Raw genomic sequence first — 10736 nt, 5'->3', positions numbered from 1 at the left:
GACAATGCCAGGCATCCTCTGCACACGGCCATTAACAACCAGAAGAGTCTGTTCAGTGACAGGTTGCTTCTCCCAAAGACAAGAACTAACAGACTTAAAAACTCCTTTGTCCCACACGCCATCAGACTGTTTAACTCCTCTCTGGAGGGGAGAGGGAGGGGAAACAGGAGGACAAAGGAGGGAACAACTAAGCTGTAGTGCCTCTTCACCTCACTGTGCAATACCTTTTGTGCAATACTTTTGTAAATAGTCAACAGTACAATAGACCTCAATACTTGAAATGTGCAATTCACTTGTATTTTTATTTTTATTCCTATTTATTCTATTTATCCCCTTCGTATATTTTATTTATATTGTCTCTGTATTTATATATATGTGTGTGTGTATAACTCTGTAACTTCTGTCGGTGCTGTGCTTTTTTTGGAAATCGAATTTCCCAGAGGAACCCACCCGAGGGATTAATAAAGTTCTATCTTATCTTATCTTATCTTAGATCCAATCAGAGAGGGGAACCACTAATTGTGAAATTGTGATGCTGGCGCCGCGTTTAACTAAGAATATATGAAACAACAACCGATGCCGGTGTATTTTTTTTCTTTGTTTTGTTGTTGTCGTTATGGATTCCCTCGGTGTCGTCAGACAAATCTGCAATAAAGTTTTTTAACTTTGCGATGAAGGTTGTAATAAAAGGAGAGAGCCCTGAGAGCTAGTTTGGTCAGAAACCTGAGCAGCGCTGCATCATTCACGCCACCATGAATCGTTCTCCTCACGTCGTGAATTAATAAATTATTGAACACGCTTTTTTATTTCTTATTGACAGTGTCAATTTTTCATGAATTCTTTTCATATTTAAATGAAATCCACTTTACTGGACGCCACCGCCTCTATCACATGTTCTTTATATAAGGACAAATTAAGTCGTGCAAATGTATGAAAATGTATTGCTGATAAGGCCAACACAGTGGTGTAGCGGTTAGCAATAACGCTCCTGGTCGGCTTGGATCTTTTTTGAGGCATTAGCACCAATTACCCTCGCAAGCGGCCCAAAGACGTGCTTGCGAGGTTAACTGGTGATTCTAAATTGGCTGGAGGTGCGGATGCATGAGTGCGCGGTCAACAAGACAAATATTGGCAGATGCAATCTTCAGTCGATAAACCAGTGCATAACACTATCACAGCATGCTGTTAGCTCATTTCCATCTCCATATTTTTATTCTTGGACTCTACTAGAGCAGTTTTGCAGAATTCAGATTTACATATGACCCTTATTTATCTTTTACCGAGCCTTGGTGAAGTCATGGTCTAAAATAAGTCATTTTGATGGATCCACATTTCTTCTGACAGGCTACCACCGGCAAACAGGTCTGAACGCAGGAAGGGTGAACTACAAAGTGAGATTAATGGGTTATCGAGTTATGTTGAGTGTAAAGTGTTCTGCAGTAACTCATGGTTTGGTTTAAACTCCAGAAGCATCATCATTTCACTGATTCTTTCTGTTTACAGCGTCTCATGAGCGTGATAAAGATTCTCTCTTGAAGAAATACCATTTATGCTTTTCGTACTTTTTTTGTGGAACTTCTGAAGCAGCGCCTTACTAAAACAACCGAGTGAAGCCCAGCTGTAAACTTGCAGCAGTTCATATTATGTGAGCTGCACTGGTACTGAAATTTGCATGCATTAATCTGGTGATTCATAAAGTGTGTAAATGTTTTTATGCTTGCTTCAAATGCTGTTAAGTCTCTTTTGCACTGCTCCAATTGCAGCTAATAATGCACAGATCAGAAAATTCATCTGTTACATTTGTAGTTTATTTGCAGTAACAGCATCTCATTTTACTGTTACATTTTATGTTTAATCTTTATTACCCATTTTTTTGCTCTCTGTCTGGAGTAGGCGGTGCCATTATGTGAGCGTGCAAAGATCTTTAAGCAGAAACTCTGAGTCGCCAGAGAAACCACCATTGTGATACCTGCTATCTGGGGTTTTAGGTTTTGTCTAGCCAGCTAGATATCCCACTTGTGGGAGGGGCTTCTGTGCTTGAAGACAGAGCCGAGTCTGAGAAATCAGCTGGGTGTTTAGAGCGTCTGAAGCTCTGAACTATAACAACACAGTGACAGAAAATATGGAAAAGCATGATATGAGCCCTTTAAACATGAGCGATACAAGGTTGCGGATCGATTCCCTGCCTACTTCAGTCTGCATGTTGAAGGATCAAGGATCTTGATACTGAACCCCCGAGTCTCCCCCCACCAAGGATGCATCCATCCAGTGTGAGTGTTTGAGTAAATGTTTAATAAATATATAATAGTCTTCAATAGCAAGTTAATTAGATAAGCATTTTAATTATAATCATGCTTCTGTAAGCCACTTTGGAAACCCACCTCCACCCCAGCTCCTTCCTTTCATACCATTTTTAACCGAATCAATGTGGTCCAGCAGCAGACAGAAATTACCACAGATGGAAAAGAAAAATCCAGTTTTGACTAAAGTGGTCCTGACAGAAATGAACTAATGCAATACTTAATAAAATAAAATTGAGTTGAATTGATTTCAAGTGGTAAATGGCATTTCAGCATAGTGAGTCCTTTGTCTTATTAAGAAGAATGGGCTGCCTATACTTTTTACTAATGAATCAAACTTTCAGTAGAACACTTTTACTTGTAATCAGGTATATGTAACTCACAGAAAGGTGGGGACTACTTCCTCTCCCACACACCCAAGCCATTGCTGAAAAACATTCCTCCTCTCACTGGAGCACCCCGACTCTTCATGCACAACTCCCTTGAATGGAGCTGACACCCTTCTCACTATTTATAATGTTCAGTCATACAAGGCACAACTCAGCAACAGCACGAGCCCATTGCAAGCAGACAGCAGTCTCCAGAGGAGCAGCTCACAGCCTATGATGTCACTGTCTAACTCCCATATCCCCACTTTCGATCAGGCTATGCTGTCTCATCCCCCCCTAACGAGACTGGGACACTGGCCTTATGATACCACTGCTCCTCTCTGGTGGGTCCAAGTAGCCTTTGCAATATAGATCTTTTTCTTAACCTTACAGCCCCAGCGCTCTCTTAGCATTTTGTGTCCTCCAAGGCTTTTAAACTCACCACGGTGTGTTGAATCATTGATTTTGTCACTCTGTGCATGAGGTGGCGCTTTAATTGCTAGTGACAACACTGTGTTGCCTAACAGTGATGTTTGTACACTATGCTTTAAAAGATTTGTCCAGATGTAATCTATTGAATTTAATTTAATAAAGTGGCAGCAAAAATAAATAAATATGCTTGTGTGTCGATCACTAATTAATCCGCACTGCTCCAGTCCAACCTATGACTTATTTCATTCATAACCTGAATGCTAAGTGCTGTACGTTATGTTAAAACCTATTTGCGTCTCATATATTAAATGATAGCCTCTGGGTATATCAGCTCTGGCTTGTCCGCTAACCTGTCCCCTAATCAAACCAGGAAGCAAATATAGCATGTGACAATGCTGAGCTGTCTCCTCCGCTTTGGTTTCAAACAGCCCCCTCCACTCACCGCCCACCCAATGCATCATCATGTTTTCACCTATTCACTTTGCATCTCATAAAATAATGTGCATCTCAAGATGTCTTTGTCCAGTGGGCGGACAGTGCTGGAACACCTATTACTCACTCATGCTTGAGCCTATTAGACTGCAACCATGTCACGCTAGAGGTTCCCTTAGGCCACGGCTGGGGTTTTTTCTATGCATGTGTGTGTGTGTTTATGTGGACATTTGGATATGACTGTTTGTGCGTCTGTCCAACTTGCAAATTTAAAGTTCCTTTGTAGTCTGTGTGCATGTGGTGTGTTTGTGTGTGTGTGTTTTTCAGTGGAAGATTTGGAGGGCTGCGTACACACAGCGTTACCCCTAGCTGTGACCCACAGCTGCAGTTTTCAAGAAGTCAGGAGGAGTCTCCGTGTGCTGTCTCTCCCATTTCATCAGACACGCTGACGTGCACCCCGCAGTCCAAGCGCGTGCACGCAGTCTAATTTACCTCTAGTTTAATTTACCCCGCTCTCATTTGTGTTTTCCTTCGCTGCTGAGTGACACCGAGACTGCTGCATGCGCACGACTATCTCCGTATCATACCTCCATCTTTTTAAGTGTTTACAATATAATGCGAATAATCCTACGTGGTTATTTACCTTAATATTAGTGGTGATTTAGGCCTCCACAGAAAGTCTGCTGTCACTCTCTGTTTCAGTCTCCCTCCTCTCTCTAAATATGCATTCAACAGCTGTCTCTCATCTCCATCCCACACCACTTTGCTCTTGACAAATTGATGTGGAGTGCTTTTACATAACAACTATGTAACACGCGCGCACACTCCAAATACCATCCGCAGCACAAATGTAAACCTCGCCGAACCATTACACATTGCACTTAAGTGCAGGTGTTAAAAGCCCAGTGTTTGCAAGCGCCGGGCGTTACGTGTGAGAGTGTTTCCTTAATTTTCACTGTGTAGAGCGCAAATGTGGCTTCCATGTTAACTACTGCTTGGAAAGCGTGGACGAGAGGGAAGGGAAAGGCAGAGGAAGACAGAGAGAGGAGGGAGAATTGACATTCTGCCCGAGCACTGCGCTGTGCTCATGGCATAATGATTAGCTCCTCAGTATTCCAGTCACATATGCTTCACTATCAATGAGAGAGAGAGAGGAAGGAGCAAACATGAGGGAGGGGACTAGCAGAGGGAGGTGGGGGGGGGGGGGGTATCACATAGGCAGAAACAAGGTGAACAAGAGAGCAAGTGATGAAAAAAGTGAGAGGGTAACGGAGGACAGAACACAGGACTGTAGCGTGACATAAGCAGCAGCAGCGGCAGATGTAAGTGCGAGCACGCTGCAGTAAGCTGACACACACAGATGGACGCTGCGTGCGCAACAGTCGGACACATTTGCAAACTAAAAAAAAAAGAAACACACACACACCCTGCATCCACACGTACGCTGAAATACACGTGGAGAATACTTTGTCAAAGTCACAGCAGTTACAGCCACCTCAGCAAAGAGAGAGGTGGGGGGTTGGTGATGGACGAGAGAGACAGAGAGGAGGGTGAGGATGCAAAAAAGAAAAAAAGGAGCGAAAAAGGAGAAAAAGAAAAGGACAGAGGGCGGAGAGGAAGCATGTGCCAGCAATAAATATATAATCACAAGACATAGAGAATGATAAATGTATACCATTACTTAAATAGGTCAGTCATACATTAATAACATCGATGTGATAATAAAGTTGGGAAGTCAGCTGTAGCCGGCTGAATAAGTTTGCATAAGTGCGCTCATTTAGTCAAACACAAAGAAGTACATCATGTTTCTGCATGCCCCGTAACTCAGACTTTATTTGTTAAGACAGATTGCCGTGGAAGAAGTGAAACGTTTTTCAGCTGGGATGAATAATCTTAAAACACAGCAGAGATGTAAAGGTGCGTACTGCATGCATGCAACTTAATAAAACATGTCTGTCTCCCTACGTAACGGTATCATTTTTCTTGCATTGTGTAGTGCAGCACATACTGTACGCTGACCTTAATGTGATTTATGATATTTTCCTTCGCCTGTAGAATTACTAGTATATATGATTTTGCCTGGTAAATTGTTTGACCTTTAATAGCCACATACCAGTGTTGCTCTGATGTTGATATTGCATCCATCACAAATACACTGCAGTAGTACTTTTAGGTATCCGTTTAGGGCTGGGTGAAATTAGCCGTCTTCACATTTAGCCAAGATATTATTTGCATGAAATGCTTAAAGGCAAAATTATGAGTGTAGTACACAAATATAGAAATTAATCCCCTTTGAATGCTCATAACGTACTTGAAGACACGTGTCATGCGTGTCACTGGAAAGATGACAGATGAAAACACCAATTACCATATATAAATTAGACGGCTCCCATGCTAAATTAAATGTTCCTTTTTTATTAAAACACAAGGGCTAATCTATGTCAGCTACGAGATTTTTCTGTCATGTTACCTTGGAAACAAAGCTTTTCCCGGCATCCACAACTTGCCAAGATGTCAATAAAAATGCCATTTAAAAAAAAAAAAAAAAAAAAAAAACACAACATTAACGCTTCTCTAGAGACTCAGTATTAAGTGGGTTTAGTGGAACTCACTGTAGGTCTGTGTTGTTATTTTTTAATACCGTTGGTGTGTAACATATGCTATATTTACTATAATTCGCTTCAGGAAAGCACATGCTAATTTTACCCAGATCATTGTAAGATATACCTACAAGAACCTCAGTTTCACTCTGCTTTTAGAGCATAACTCCAGGCCATGTGCTGTAAGAGCACACTGCCTGAGTAATTTGTGGGTTTTATTTACACTGCATTTACTGGTGTTTCACCACTAAATCCAAACTAAAAATACAGAGTAATTCTATTTCAAGTAGTTTAAAAAAGAAAAATGCCATGATTATATTTCAGGATAGTCGGTTCAACTACCCGTGGTTAGGGCAGCTAAGTGTTAACTTCCTCAATTGGTCTCTTGTGCTTACTTAAAGTTCATATTATGCAATGCTGGGCAGCACAGTGGTGCGGTGGTTAGCACTGTCATCCCACAGTCAGAAAGTCCTGGTTTGAACCCACTCACACACACACACACAGAGTTTACCAGTGCCTGTGTGGGTTCCCTTCCTCTCACAGTACAAAGACAAACATGTCAGATCATCTGGTGTTTTTAAATTAGCCATAGGTCTAAATGTTTGGGATTCATACTTAATTGGAAAATCTACAGAGTAACCTGACGTGCGCCGCGGTGTAACTACATGTCGAGTCGACATAGCCCACAACGACTGTGACTGGCCTGTTCGGCACCCTCGATTCTTCCTTGTCATTTCCAGCTATCTTTTGCCACAGTTTCTAAATTTATCAGTGAGAATGTATCAATCATCGTCTCAGCATCAACATAAGGACTCACAAATGTCAGAAAAAGAGAAATTTGAGAGACAAATATATTTGCCCCTAAAAAAATGATCACAACAAAGGACGAGGAGGTAAAAGTACCAGCATTTTATTTGTTGGCTGGCACCACATATAAAACACCGGGACACGACCTCACGGTAATTATTATGTACTGTGTAATGTGAGTGTGTATTAACATAAACTCCGACGATGTCGGCCACTTATGTAGGTTACGTCATAGGCTCTACAAAGTCTAAATCTGGCATTAGCCCTGCAAAAGACCTGTCCAGGGCGTCTGCCCCTCACTCTTATTATAACAAAAGCTTCTCACAACAATGATACAAATGATAGCACGATGTTTCATTTGATAACTTGATGTAAAAACACTTCCCTGACTTGGATCTACAACCATAGTAACAACGCTTCTTTCTGCTGCTCTCTTACCCACAGAGGGTCGTTGCAGCAGATGGCTCTGGATATTTGATTTGTGTAGATTTTTTCACTGGATGGGAAACCCCCAAAGGAATTTGTGCATCTTCCTGGTCTCTGATCAGATGTAATGTCATAGTAACGTTTGTAAAATACATTTTATTCATGTTGTTTTATCACGTTAGTGTAGCGTTTGAGAAAAATCTTTTTTCTTCTTTTGAAGGGCTGTGTACACACAGAGCAATGTTGCCACAAGTTGGCAAATCATGGCCAAATGCCTTTGGATTTTTAGGGCTGTCATCACATCCTGCTTATTGTTTCTACCCTCCCTGTTTTTCTTTTATGCCTTTACTGTCCCCACAAACCGAGACAGCAGTGCCAGACAGCTGCACCTCCCTGAGCCTGATTTGAGGCTTCTTCCTAGTAAGAGGGAGCTTTTTTTCCTCCCCACCATCGCCATGTGGTGCTCACAGGTAGGGTGGCCAGATCAAACTAAATGTGAGGCAACCGCTGTGTTTTTGTGAGACAAAGTGGGACACATCAATAATGCTGAAAGGTAGTCTGAATGTTTTCATGCTGTTATTTCAGTTGCTCTTCAGGTTTTGGATCTATCCATAGTTTTTTTTTTATTCTATTTTTTTAGCCATATCTGACAAGTGTCACTATTATTATAAAATTATGACATACATGTATTCTGTCACTTTACGCCATACCCCCTCCTGTCTCTCAGAATATACTGCTGCTTTATTTTCTTCATGGCAGCTTCCATCATAGTCACCCAAATCTGCAAAGCCTGTGACTTTTTGGTGTCTTTCCCTGATGAGTGTGGCATTAGACAGGCTGAAGTTCTGAATATAGTAAAAAGCCTTCCCTTCATATACTTTGGGTAAAAGCCAGACTTTTTGAGAAAGCAATCAAAATGTGGGAGACTATCTCAAAATGTGAGAAGGGGACAAAGAAAAAAATGCTGAGTTAAGGATGACAGCTGGTCATCCTGCTCATAGGTGATCATCTGATTGCTGGAGAGCTCTCCTTAATATTATAATTATTTATAAACTCCAGTAAAATTCTATTTAAACAGAAAAAAAAGTGGCTGAACGAGCAACACAATAAGATGGCTAAAAGTAATAGTTACATTTGTGTAAATGTTGATGGAAAACTTAAATCTTAGGCTAAACTAATAAATACATATTTAAATTGCTCGAGTCATTTCCAAACAAAAAATTAAACATTAAATGACTCTGTTAAAGTATAAACAAATGATCGAAGTTGCAGTGGCGTGTCTAGAAAATTTTTGTTGGGGGGGCCAGGTAGGGGCACAGATTTGGAGAAGGGTGGCAGATGTAATTGGCAGATAAAGTTTAAAAAATTCTACCAACCGTTAATCAAAGGAGCTTGCAAGCTCCTTTGACTACGATGACCTGGATGACTGAGAACCTTCACAGACCTACCAACCGTTAACCATAATTCAATAACCCTATAAACCTAATAACCGAATGCGCTTTTAACTCTTATTCGAATGAGATTTTAACCACTATGGTGCAAAGTTTTTAGATACTGTGTTGATAAAGTACAAGAGATACAATCAGTGCTTTGTCAGTGTTTACTCAGTATTCAAGGACAGCAATATTTGCATAGTATTTTTACTGACATATAGTGCACATATGTTTTGGGCAAAAACATTTTTGAATATTAAAATACGAACATTTGTAACAAACAATTGACAAATTAGCCAATTCCAATGTAAAACTTTATCTGCCTGTTAAAAAAAAGAAGATAATCTTCTCACAAACTGGTGATTTTGAAACAGGAAAAAAGTGGGGAAACAACTGAAAAGACTAACATTTGAATGAAACCTGAAAGCAAGTAAATACTTTCTATGCTGCCTTATGGTAAACTTTGGTAATATTGATCAAGAACAACACTGGCTGATGATGAAATACATTCAGCTGGCATGGTGACACTGCCAGTATTAACCTGCAGGGCTGGACTGGGACAGAAAATCGGGCATTTTGACTACAGACCGGCCCACCAGGTATTAAAGCCATAAAGCCTTTGAATGAAAACAAATGCTGTTGTGACAGTCCCATATGGAAAAGAAATAGTAAAAACTTACATGATTTACTCATGAAAGTGGCCACTTTCTTATTACTTTCATATGTTGTTTTAGTATCCAAAACATACAAGATTCATTATATAATCTTTCAAGGGATCTTATATCTGTTTTTACTCTTGTATGCTTTTCATACAAGTTTCACACAAGACAGATACAAACTTTATAAAATTTATATATATCTTTTCCATATGTACACCGTCTTGTTGGTATATGTATGATTTCTATACATTTTACATCAGATAAAAACTTTGGTTGTAAGATTTAGATAATTATTTAATAAAAGCTAGACATTTTAAATGAGAATAAGAAAGAAAGGTATTTCTTTGTGCCCCCCTTTTGCCTGTTAATGCCCTACCTGCCCCCCTGGCAAAACTTTCCTAGACCCGCCCCTGCACAGTTACCAGCTGTCAGCTACACAGAAAGGATCCTGGTGTTATTTGTCTCTCAGAAACAGTTCATAACTTCCCTTCAACTCATCCATGTCACCTAAAAGGTAAACCTGTTTCTCCATCATCTGTTCAGCTCTGATGGTTCAGTAAGGACATCTCCTGGTTTCATCTTCATGTTTCCCTCTCACCACATAACCAAACCGACATCATGACCAGCAGGTTTTACAGCTGTGGCTCCAGCCAACATCAGCTGATACTAGAAATTAATATTAAATAAATTCTAACAAAAGCTGATCAAGCTTAAACGTGCTGCTGTTGTTTAGCGCGACATCTGCTGGTTTCCTTTCTGGCGCAAAGTGGGCGATAAATAAACAAGAGAAAAAAGCCGATCAGCTGATCATTGATCAGTTTCATGATTGAAGTAGCAACAGGAGAGGGAGGGGGGAGAATGAGAGAAGTTCACTATCAGTAACATCATAGCACCCACCCAGCTGTATAAAAACTCCGTCAAGCTGGCTAGAACGCAGTACGAGTTATTGTAACTGACAGTAAAAAGTCAGCACAACAAAAATAAACTCCACCTAAACTTGGTTTATATCTGACCCAGATAGACTGCAGGTCATAACTTCTTACCTGAAGTTCAGTTCACCTGACACTCGGACTGGTGGCTGCCTCGGGGCTCTCCTCCTGCCTCCCCTTCCCTCATCCACCTGCTGGCCTCTGTGGAAGCCCCGCCATAGCCACCACCAAACAACTGAGTTATTTTTACACATCGACCTGCATCTGGCCAATCCACCACCTCTCATTGTTCATGCCATTACAAAAAAAAATAAAAAATAAGTCACCGGGCATATGCCCGGTATGCCCGA

The sequence above is a fragment of the Rhamphochromis sp. 'chilingali' genome, assembly GCF_963969265.1.
Source record: "Rhamphochromis sp. 'chilingali' genome assembly, chromosome: 11".
NCBI classification, from domain to species: Eukaryota; Metazoa; Chordata; class Actinopteri; order Cichliformes; family Cichlidae; genus Rhamphochromis; species Rhamphochromis sp. 'chilingali'.
This window is presented reverse-complemented; position numbering follows the sequence as displayed.